This window comes from Chiloscyllium plagiosum, unplaced genomic scaffold (assembly GCF_037043375.1).
Source record: "Chiloscyllium plagiosum isolate Xiang-an unplaced genomic scaffold, Cpla_swu_hap1 HiC_scaffold_8, whole genome shotgun sequence".
Taxonomy (NCBI): domain Eukaryota; kingdom Metazoa; phylum Chordata; class Chondrichthyes; order Orectolobiformes; family Hemiscylliidae; genus Chiloscyllium; species Chiloscyllium plagiosum.
Genome location: NW_028270146.1, coordinates 75917976 through 75930697, shown reverse-complemented (window position 1 = coordinate 75930697; position 12722 = coordinate 75917976). Strand labels below are relative to the sequence as shown.

The window sequence follows — 12722 nt, the reverse complement described above, 5'->3', positions numbered from 1 at the left end:
TCTCCCTACAGCTCAAATCCTCCAACTCTGGCAACATCCTTGTAAATCTTTTCTGAACTTTTCAAGTTTCACAATATCCTGCCAATAGGAAAGAGACCAGAATTACATGCAATATTCCAAAAGTGGCCGAACCAGTGTCCTGTACAGCTGCAACATGACCTCCCAACTACAATGCCCCGTACTCTAACGAATAAAGGAGAGCATACCAAACGCCTTCTTCACTATCCTATCTACCTGTGACTCTACTTTCAAGAAACCGTGTGTTGTCCTGTTCCCCCACTCATTCAAAGAAAAATACTCAGAGACACAGTATAGTTTTACCTCCTCCATCTTTATTCAGGGCACTGGAGGGAGAGAAAACAATTGCACATGTGCACAGAGACACGAGTTCTCCGTCTTCTCAATGAATTATTCAGTCATTTTACAGGGAGGAGTATCCAGATAAGGCAACATATATATTAATTGGATAACCGTTACAATCAGCGAGTGTCAATAGTAGAGATTAAGCCTTCTGCTGTAATACAATGAATGTTCTTAACCTGCTTAACTGGCTTCACATAATGGATACTTTTCCCCTTGTGAACTGACCTTATATACTGAATGTTTCCAATATTGTTAAATGGCTTTACATAAAGCATGCTTTGCCACCTTGTTAACCCATTATCATTGCCTCCAGCACCCCATTGTTAAATGCAAGTTCTTATCTGATCTGAGTCATGCTCACATGAACGTTTTACAAAACTCAAAACTTAACTCTTTCCCTACCTGCTCATACCCTATACACATTCTCATATCTCACACTGCAAGGGCTCTTTGTTCAGTAACACGCTCTAGGACCTTACCATTAAGTATATAAGTCCCGCTAAGATTTGTTTCTCCAAAATGCAGCACCTCACATTTATCTAAATTATATTCAAGATCTCTTTGTAATTTTCATTGTCTTCATTGTCTACTAGACTACCAATTTTACTTAACAACTGACAAACCATGTCTCATATTTTCACAGTCAAATCATTTGTATAAATGACAAACAATACTGATCCCTATGGAACAGTGCTGGTCACAGGCCTCTTCAGTCCAAAAAGCAACACTCCACAACAATTCTCTGTCTCTTACTGTAAAGTTAAATTTGTATCAAATTGGCAAGCTCACCCTGAATCCCATGTCACCTAACTTTACTAATCAGTCTACCATGCAGAACCTTATCAATGTTGTGAATTGTGTTGAATAGAGTGGTGTAAATTTGCCACAGTAGTCAAAGTGAAAACTTTCAGAGCAGCTTCCTGACTGCACTGGTCTGAAGCCTCCTCAGAAAGACGGAAGCTCATTGTAAAAACAATTATTTTCCAGCTTTATCATGTAAACAAACAGACAGGAAGCATGGTTACATCTACCACTAAAATATAGTGATGCTTGACGAAGAAAATCTTTCAGCATTGTTGTTAGAATCTACTTTAAAGTTTGTAATACCACATCATAATATGATCAAGCAGAGTTAACATGACTTCATGAAGTGGAAATCATGACTGACAAATTTATTATGATTCTTTGCAGAGATAACAAGCAGGATAGATAAATGGAAAGCAGTGGATCCAATATATTTGGATTTTTAAAGTTACATATCACACAACACCAGGTTATAGCCCAACAGGTTTATTCAGAAGCACTAGCTTTTGGAGGACCACTCCTTCATCAAATGGTTGTGGAGGTTAAGATCATCATCTTAACCTTCACTACTACCTGACGAAGCAGTGATGCTGTTGAAAGCTAGTGCTTCCAAATAAACCTTTTGGACTATAACCTGGCTTTGTGTGATGTGGAACTTTGTCCACCCCAGTCCAACACTGGCACCTCCAAGTTATGGATTTTTAGAAGCTGCTTGATAAGGCACCATACATTAGACTACTTAGTTAGAAAAGAGCCCAGGATGTGCAGGTAGTAGTTACCATGGATAGAGGATTGGCTAACTAATAGAAGTCAGAATTGGGATAGGGGAGACATTTTCAGGATGGCAAACTGTAACTAATGGAGTATCACAAAGTCAGTTTTGGGACCACAATTATTAATTCATATCCTGCATGTGGAAAGTGAATGTACTGTAGCCCTGGTCTGCATATGACAAAAATAACAAGAAGGCAAGTAATACTGGTAACACAAAGAATCTGAAGACTGATAAAGATACATTAAGCGAGTGGGCAAAGACTTTGCAGATGGAATATAATGTGGGAATATATGAAGTTATGCATTTTGCCAGGAAGAATAGAGAAGCTGAATATTATTTAAATGGACAGAAACATTATTTAAATAGAGAAAAATCACAGAAGAGAAATTTAGGAATTCTCAATTTGTTTTGCTAAAACATTACGCTAGTCAGACCATAGCTGGAATAATCTGAATGGTTTTGGGTCTGTTATCTAAGGAAATATGTAGAGGCATTGGAGGCAGTTCAGAGAAAATTCACTAGGCTGATACCAGATATGGAAGGGGTTCTCATGTAGAGAGGTCGAGTAGGTTGGGCTTAACTCATTGGAATTTCTAAGAATGAGAGGTGACCTTATTGAAACAGACAAGATTCACAAGACAACAGGAACTTGACAGGTTAGGTGCGGAAATGTTGTTTCCCTTTGTGGCGTCTCAGACCAGAGAACATTATCTTAGAATACAGGTTGCTGTTATGGACCATACCAAAGCCCCTAAAAATATATTCAGAAGGTTGCCTAATGTTTTCTAATATTAAAGGTAAGTGTGAGGCACTGTGTTCCAGATGAAATCTGATTGGTCAAACTACTCGCTTTTAAGCCAAATACAGTTAAAATAAACACAGAATAAAAAGAAAATAATTGGCTTAACTATAACTATCTAAATGTTTAAGAAAATGACATAACTTTCTTCATTAATAAAAAAACCTGGATAAAACTACATCTCTTAAAGCCACAGTATGGTCAGATCAAACATTTAAGACAAAAATGAGGAAGACTTTCTTCTCCTGGAGGGTTGAGAATCTGTGGAATTCATTATTGCATAGAGTTGTCAAAGCTGGGTCATTAAAAATCTATGTCAGTCAATAGATTTAATCAGTAATGGAATCATGGGTTATAGGAAAAGGCAGGAAAATGAAGTTGAGGATTAACAGAGCAGCCAGGATCTCACTGAATAGTGTAGCAGATGTGGTGGGCTGAATAGCCTGATTCTGCTCTCAAGTCGTATGGTCTTATATGTGAATTAATTGCTCAAAGAAATGATTATGGTGAGATGGGGCAAGATGATCATGTCTCACTAACTTGATTGAGTTTTTTGAAGAAGTAACGGAGAGGATTGATGAGGGCAGAGCAGTGGACGTGATTTATATGGGCTTCAGAAAGGCGTTCTACAAGGTTCCTCAAGGTAGACTGGTTAGCAAAGTTAGATCACATACAGGGAGAACATGAGGCAGCACAATGGCTCATTGGTTCGCACTGCAATCTGACAGCGCCAGGGACCCGGGTTCAATTCCAGCCTTGGGCAACTGTTTGTGTGGAGTTTGCACATTCTCTCCGTGTCTGTACGGGTTTCCTCTGGGTGCTCCGGTTTCCTCCCACAGTCCAAAGATGTGCAGGCCAGTTGAATTGGCCATGCTAAATTGTCCATAGCATTCAGGGTTTGTAGGTTAGGTGCATTATTTAGGGGTAAATGTAAGGGGTATGGGTTACTCTTCAAAGGGTTAGTGTGGACTTAGTCATAGAAATGTACAGCTGACCTGTTTCCATACTATAGGAATTCTATGACAACTAGCCATTTGGATACAGAACTGGCTTGAAGGTAGAAGACAGAGGTTGGTGGTGGAGGGTTTTATTTCAGACTGGAGTAGTGTGCGACAAGGATCAGTACGGGGTCCACTGCTTTTCGTCATTTTATATAAATGATTTGGATGTGAACACAGAAGGTATAATGAGTAAGTTTGCAGATGACACCAAAATTGGAGGTGTAGTGGACAGCGAGAAAGGTTACCTCAAGAGTACAATGGGATCTTGGTCAGATGGGCCAATGGGCCGAGGAATGACAGATGGAGTTTAACTTACATAAATGTGAGGTGCTGCATTTTGGAAAGGTAAATCAGGACAGGACTTGAACTTAATGGTAAGGTCTTGGGGAGTGTTGCTGGACAAAGAAACATTGGAGTGCAAGTTCATTGTTCCTTGAACATGAAATTGCAGGTAGAGAGGATAGTGAAGGCGGCATTTCGTAAGCTTTCCTTTCTTGGTCACAGCATCGAGTATAGGAGTACGGAGGTCATGTTACAGCTGTACAGGACATTGGTCGGGCCACTTTTGGAACATTGTATGCAATTCTAGTCTCCCTTCTATAGGCAGGACATTGTGAAACTTGAAAAGGTTCAGAAAAGATTTACAAGGATGTTGCCAGAAGGGTTTGAGCTACAGAGAGAAGCTGAATAGGCTGAGGCTATTTTCCCTGGAGCGATGGAGGCTGAGGGGTGACCTTATAGAGGTTTATAAAATCATGAGGGGCATGTATAGGGTAAATTGTCAAGGTCTTTTCCCTGGGTTGTTGAGAGCCAGAACTGGAGGGCATAAGTCTAGGGCGAGAGGGGAAAGATTTAAAAGGGATCTAAGGGGCAACTTTTTCACGCAAAGGGTGGTGAGTGTATGGAATGAGTTGCCAGAGGAAGTGGTGGAGGATGGTTCAATTATAACATTTAAAAGACATATGGATGGGTATATGAATAGGAAGGGTTTGGAGGGCTATGGGCCAAGTGCTGACAAACAAGATTAGATTAATTTAGGATCTCTGGTCGGCATAGACGAGTCAGGCCGAAGGGTCTGTTTCTCTGCTGCATCTCTGTAACTCTATGATGAAAGGTCCTGAGCACAAAGGTGAAAATATTGAAAGCAATTCATTGTTCCTTATTCTGCCAAATGAACTGATAAAAGTGGAGGTGCCGAATTTTGTTGAAGAAGTTAGGAAAGATATTAGATTTGGATAAATGCTTCTGACTTGTGAAGCTTGGAGCCAGAAAGAAATGGATGATACACATTCACAGGAATAAATTGAGGGCTGGTGATACTTATCGATGTAGATTTTATGAAATTTATTTCATTGTAAAAATGCTTTCAGACTTTGTTGCAGATTTCTACTCAGCATATATTCTGAACATTTCTATTTCCAGGCCACATTCTTTGCTGTTCCCAGATAAATATCAGAAACAGCTCAATTAGCAACACTCTTGCCTGAGCCACAAGATTGTGAGATCAAGTGCCATTCCAAGGCTAAAATACAAAAATCAAAGTTGAGAGCACTACTGAGGGAGTGCTTTACCAATAAACAGATCAACGTTTCATTGAGACTTTAAATCAGTGTCCCCTGACCTATTCACGCAAAATGTAAAAGATCCCAAGACACTATTCTGATGAGGAGCAGGGTAATTATTCTTACTGTCCTGGCTATTAATTATCCCTCAATCAACATGCCAAATTCAGACGAGTTGGTTATTATCATATTGTCGTCTGTGTGATCAACCAAGTAGTGCTGTTCCCCATATTAAAAACAGTAACTAAAAGTACTACAAATGTTTGAAAGTGCTCTGAGACATCTACTGGTTATGAAAAGCATTGTACAAATTGAAGGCTTTTTTTAAAAACAGACTCATACAGACGTTCTCCAGTCCCTCTGTTTGCTACAGTATTTGTCGACTCAAGGTAACAGGACACCAGCTCCAACCCTACTTCCAGTCAGCCTCATATCACGCTCATATTTCCAACTTACCACCTACTCCATTGTCCTGGATTATTCATAAGCTACATTCTTAAAAAAAACCCCACCTTTTTCCTCAAACAAGGATTCCCTACCACTACATGGCACTTAGGCATGCCTCATCTCTTTCCTGCACTTCCCTTTCTTCCCTTCCCGCAACAACGATCAGGACCCTCAGGTCCTCACTTTCTACGCAACCAGTCTCCATATCCAAAATGATCATAGCCATAATTTCTGCCAATTTCAGTGGAATGTCACCACAAGCCTCATATTCCCCTCCCCTGTCAGCATTCTGCAGGAACCATTCCCACCAGGGCATCCTGGTCCACTCCTCCTCCACACTCATACAGCATCTTCCCATGCAATCAAAGAAGGTGCAGCACTTGTGCATTGAAGTCCTCATTAACCATGATCCAAGATACATTTTCCAGGTGAGGCAGTGAATTGCCTGCTCTTCATTCAACCTAATCCACAAGGGTGTTCCTCCAATATGGTCTCCTTTATACCAAGGAGATGAAATGCACAATGGTGACCACTGTGGTGGGAAAAATAAGCTTGAGCTTGCTGTTGCTACTTCAATGCACCACAGTATTCCCATGCCAAAATTTCTGTCTCAGGCTGATTTGAATGATCCAATGAAGCACAGGAGATCAGAGTTGAGAGTGTGGTGCTGGAAAAACACAGCAGGTCAGGCAGTCTCCAAGGAGCAGGAAAATGGTGAAGGGCTTATGGCTGAAATATTGATTCTCCTGCTCCTTGGATGCTGCCTGAACTGCTGTGCTTTTCCAGCACCATACTCGCAACTCCAATGATACACAGAACAACACCTCATTTTCCACTTAGATATCTTAGAGCCTTCAGAGCTCAACATTTAACAATTTTATAACTATCCATCTCCATGTTCGCTACCTACCTTCACATCCCAAATCCTGTTCTGTATGGGTTGCTCCCAGTGCAGCCATTTTCAACCATTTACGCTTCTCATCAGCACCTGACCCAGAATTTCTCTCTCTCGGCTGACCATCAGCAACCTCTGTTTGTCTATCCCTTTTTTCTGTCTCACAGTCCCATCTTCAAGTACTTTATTTACCCTCCCCCACGTTGAGCATAACAGCTACACTTTGCCAGCTATTTTCAGGTCTAAAGAAGTGTTCACTGGACTTGATACATTAACTCTGTTTTCTCTCTACAGATGCTGCCAGACCAGAGTTTCTCCAACGCTTTTGCTTTAGATTTCCAGCGTTTGAATTTTTTTTTATATTAGCATGTAGATTTATAGAATTTAAAAATTGATGATTTTAATCAAATTCATACCCAATCACTATTCTTGAATAAGTAGCTCCTCCCCAATTAATAATGTTGGAAAAAACAGTTCAGATTGAACAGTATCTCTTGAGATTTCCTTTTTAGTTAACTTACATTTTTTCATCATCAATATTGGTCTTATTTCAGAAACTATTGATACATATAAGCCACAAATAAAGACCTATAGAAATGTATCAATAGTTCATCTTATTTTACACAATAATTCCTGCTTACAATGTTGGACCGTTTGTTTTACTCAGTGGAGTCACAGGACAACAAGCTTAACAGCCTGGTAGATTCAACAATATATCAAATATTAAGTAAGGTTAACACTGTATGAATCTTATGGTGCAGTGCTAATGTCCCTGTCAATGGTTCAAATCCCACCTGTTCCAAAGTGTATAACAACATCTCTGACAGGTTCATTAAAAAAAAACAGATCAATGAAAACAAACCCTGTATGAACAATTAACTGAAAAAATTTGCCTAAAGCTAATTTAGGCATGCCAAGCAACAGAGCCTGTGTTTTTAAAAGATTACTCAAGTGACTTGATTAAGTCTGCAGCCCCTTTCAGTTTCAGAAAAGCAACCCAAGCGTACACATTTGTGTCTGTGAAACAACGCATTGTGAAAACCATTCAAGTAATCTGAACAATTTTATTGATTTCTTTTCGGTATGCCTTAACTGCGTTAATTTGTCTGTCTTTTGTGTGAATGGGGGCTGAAAACAAATGTTTTGGGTTTAATAGACATTAATCAGATTACCTTGTTACCTAATTTTCCTCTGTTAAGGTTATTGTGTATTTAATAAATTATTAAATCTTTTGTTTCAGATACAAATCTGGTATCTGGAAGTTAATTATTTGCAACGTCTGTGATTAGTTATTCAAAAAATCTGGCTTGGAACCACTGAGTAACTATTAAAATCTTCAAAAGGTTTTAATTTTACTGTACCCTGCATGCAAGAAAGGAAATGCTGGTGTTGGACAGGGTCCAGAGGAGATTGCCAAGAAAAACCCCAGGGATGAGGGATTTGCCATATGAGGAATGGTTAAGGACTTTGGGTGCATGCTCGATGGAGTTTGGAAGGAAGAGGATGATCTCATCAAAACTTACAGAATATTGAGAGGCTTGGATACAAGCTGTTACAAAGACATTGTTTCCACTAGTAGGAGAGACTAGGACCTTAGGACACAGCCTTTAGAATTGAGATAAGGAGGAATTTCTTCAGCCAGAAGGTGAATCTGTGGAATTCATTGCCCACGAAGGACTGTGGAGGCCAAGATATTGAGTGTATTTAAGACAGAGATAGACAGGTTCTTGATTAGTAAAAGGATCAAGGCTTACAGAGAATGTTAAAAATCACACAATACCAGGTTATAGTCCAACAGGTTTAATTGGAAGCACACTAGCTTTCGGAGCGCCGCTACTTCATCAGGCATGATCAAACCGATGGACTGAATGGTCTAATTCTGTTCTTATGTCTTATAGTGGTGTGAATATGGAGGTAGACAAATTGTCTGTCTCCATAACACCAAGAACAGTATGAAAATGCCCAAAATATATTTCTTCAGTAGATTCAAAATGTACAATTATTGTAAAACACTCGTCTTAACTGTGATATGAATGTATTAAATACTTCTAAACAGTACTGGTTTCAGAAAAGCTTATTTTACTCATTTACAGGTTACAGGAGACAAAGGAAAGGCAATAAATCATTGTCTTGCCAAAGTGTCATTGAAACATTGGTGGGGGGCTGCCTTCATGAATTACAGCAGATGTTGTGAAGGTAAACCAGTGCTGCTAGGAAGGTAGAAAATTCTAGAAGTTTGGTCCAGTTACTAAGAAGGAACAATATATTTTTCAACAATATGAAATCAGGTGACAGCACACCTACTAGACAATGGCGATCACCATTTGGAAAATGCTGTTAAAAAGTCCAAAGTAATTTGCCACAGTGCATTTTGCAGATGGCACATACTGCATAGCCATGTTGAGCTGACAGTACAGGGAGTGAATGATTAAGGTCGCAGATGCTGTTACGATCAAGTTTGCTGCTTTGTTCTAAATGGCAATGAACTTCTTCGCATTATTAAACTGCCACTTAATCATAAAGAGACTCAATACAGGAAAAAAATTGCGCACAAGACGTAGGATTATTGCAGGGTATAATCAAAATCTGAGAGTTATCACACACTAGAATTAATTTAAAGTTTCTATGCAATCCCTGACAGTACTAGAAAGAGATTGAATTAGGACCCAGACTTTCCTGTGAATAATTAGGTTTTTGAATATTTAACTCAAATGTCCCAACGTGTAAGTCATTAAGTCTTCTGAAAACAGCATCTTGCCATTTGACTCACTATTCTAACGCAGTGAATGCAAGTTGCTGAATTTGGCCAAATTCAACTAACTAAAGCTCCCCATAGGAAGTTCACTTATAGGAACATGTCAGTAGACCACTCACCCCTTTGAACCGGAACTATTTGCTGTGGACTTGTGGGCATTAGTGGCTGGGTCAGCATTTACTGCCCATTCCTAGTTGATCTTGAGAAGGTGGTCAGTTTCCTTCTTGAAATGCTGCAGTCCATATGCTGTATATAGATCCACAATTCTGTCCAGGAGGGAATTCTAGGATTTTGATCCAGCAGTGAAGGACGGCGATATATTTCCAAGTATTTGCTGATCTTGTCCTTCTAGATAGAAGTGACTGTGGGTTTGGAAGGTGTTAAGTATCTTTGGCAAAATTCTGCAGTTCAACTTGTAGATAGTACTGCTGCTAGTGGAGGTGTGGATGTGGTGACTATCAAGCCAGCTGCTGTGTCCTAGATGATATCAAGCCTCTTGAGTGTTGTTGGATCTCTGCCCATCCATGTATAGTGTAGTATTCCATCACACTCTTGACTTGTGGATAGTGGACAGACTTTGGGAGTCAGATGAGTTACTTGCTGCAGCACTACTCATTCCTGAAGAAGGGCCTGTGCCCGAAACGTCGAATCTCCTGTTCCCTGGATGCTGCCTGACCTGCTGTGCTGTTCCAGCAATAAAGTTTCAACTTTGATCTCCAGCATCTGCAGACCTCACTTTCTCCCCGCAGCACTACTCATGTCTATTTTGCTCTCGTAGCCACAGTATTTATGTGGTGAGTCTACTTGAGTTTCCGGTCAATGGTAACCCCAACATATTGATCATGGGGGGTTTCAGTAATGATTACATAATTGATTGTCAAAGGATGGCAGTTAGATTGTTTTGTTTTAATTGGAGATGCTAATTGCCTGGCATTTGTGTGGCACGAATGTTACTTGCACTTTTCAGCCCAAACCTGGATATTTCCAAATCTTGTTGCATTTGAACATGTACTGCTTCAGTATTGCAAGTACATCCCCTGATCTTTAATAAGATCATGGTTGATCTGATTGAGGTCTAAACTGTACTTTCCAGCCTGTTCCTATAGTCCTCAACTTCACTGTAGAATTAAAATCTGTTGAACCCACTTTGGCTGTCCTCAATGCAAGCCTCCAGAAATGAATTCCACTGAGTAACGAGCATTAGAAAAAACACTGTCCCTGTCTTCATCTTAAAGAGTCCTCTTATTTTTAAACTGTGTCCTCCAGTGCTAGTCTCACTCTTAAGAGGAAATATCCTCCCAACATCTATTTCACTAATAGCCTCAGCATCTTGTTTCAATAAGATCTCTCTCAGCCTTCTAAGCTTGAATAAGTAAAGCCCTGACCTATTCAATCTTTCTTTCAAAATTGAGTCAAGTGAACCTTCTCTGAACTTCTTCTAACATAACTGTATTCCTTTCCAAATAAACAGACCAAAACTGTACACGGTACTCCAGATGCAGTTTCACCAAGACCCTTTACTGCTATAGTTAAATTTGCCTACTTTTACCATGTCCGTTCCAGGTTAACATCAAACAATGTTAACTATGACTGAAAAGGCTCCCTGACAATAAGTTATTGTAAGTGTTAAGGCTCATTATTTAATGTGTTAAATGTTGTAAATTACACATTTAAAAATGTATAATTTAATCTTGTTTTGTTTTTCTTTCATTCCATCATTCCTTTCCTCTCCATTTTTCTTCCTTGTTATAGTGTATCGCTTGCCATGATTTCTCCCAGACACTGTCCTGTTGCAAGTCCAGAGTTTTACCAGAAATGGTAGTGTTTTGGTTCGCATTTGGTTTGCAGATATTGCCTTCCTGATGTTTCAAATTCCACAGTTACAAGGAGAATTAGTAACTCTCTACTATAATAAGTTAACTCAAAAAAGCTTAAAGATGAAGCAGACAAATATAGTTGTGTAACAGTATTCCAAAACATTTACATGGGATTAACAACCAATCAATACTTTTGACAGTGTTGATCAGCACATGGGATTTCTTGCTCTGATCAGTATCATCCACCTGAACTATGTTATGATTTGCAACCAGTTATATTCACAGATGTCAAGTAAAATAATGTGTTAGAAATCCTAATCCTCTTTTTTCAAATGTAGTGAATAGCTAATGAAAATCATAGAATTGGCTTCATTACCTTATAGTATAAAGTATACAGTATATTTATTTAACCACCATTCAGTACTGTCCACTCACATTGTTCAAAATCTGAATCATCCCATAAAACAGGACTCTGGGGAAATGACAACTTAATCCTTGCAAAAAGGCCAGGTTCAAAAATTGTGAACAGATTTGCTTGTTCAAATAGCAAGGTCGCTTTACAAGTTGGCATTCTCAGCAGCTATAAATAAATCGCCAGTTGTCAAACAGTAAACGATCTGCCTGCTAACCAATTCTACAAAATGCGCTTTGACAACTTCACCACATTTAAACAGACTTCCCTTCATGTCACTCCCAGCTAGGCAAACAAAATGGGTCCAAACGAATGCAGATTTTTCAATAAGATCCGTCGCGTCTTTTGGACTAAGAGTGAGATGAAGGATCCAGTCCCCGACTTTTAAAGCCCAAACGTTTTCAGATTTTATTAATTTAACCTTAAAAATCGCATAAAGATTGTGCTTTGAGGTGCCATTGTTAACGACAAGTTGTCTTACATTGATTGTGATAATGTGGATAGTTGGAAGACCTCCTTAGCAAATAACTTCAAATTATAAAGAAACAGCTTTTCTTCTATTAACTCCAATTCATCCCACCCCCCACCCCCCACCCAACCCAACATCCCATCCAGTTGGAACTAAACAAGAGCGAGGCCTCAAGCCGCCGCCCATACGAAGTTGGAGGGTCACGTACCAGAACATTTTACAACATTTCAGTGGGAGTGCGATGGATTAGAATTTGTCCTTCCTTTCCCAGTCACTCCCCTCGTGTCCTCTCCTCTCTTCTCTTCTCTTTCGGGCGCTACCGGGCCACACCGCTCGTCTCTACCTTTCCCTGAAGCTTCGCCATTCAAAAGGAGCCCACGGCATGCCGGGATGGCTGAGTCCTCCCAGCCGGAGGACCGAGCCCGCCGGGCGTGCACGCGGGCATGCCGGGATGGCTGAGTCCTCCCAACCGGAGGACCGAGCCCGCCGGGCGTGCACGCGGGCATGCCGGGATGGCTAAGTCCTCCCAGCCGGAGGACCGAGCCCGCCGGGAGTGCACGCGGGCATGCCGGGATGGCTGAGTCCTCCCAGCCGGAGGACCGAGCCCGCCGACCGTGCACGCG

General features: G+C 40.3%; 1 protein-coding gene across 1 annotated transcript in view; it reads right to left on the bottom strand.

The window, feature by feature from the left end:
- katnbl1 (katanin p80 subunit B-like 1) overlaps positions 1–12469 on the bottom strand; it is a 34530-nt gene extending 22061 nt beyond the window's left edge. Inside the window, exon 1 of the mRNA XM_043697969.2 lies at positions 12308–12469. The gene's annotated coding sequence lies outside the window, so the exon portion shown is untranslated. The remainder of the gene's footprint in view (positions 1–12307) is intronic.
- Between the last annotated feature and the right edge of the window lie 253 nt (positions 12470–12722).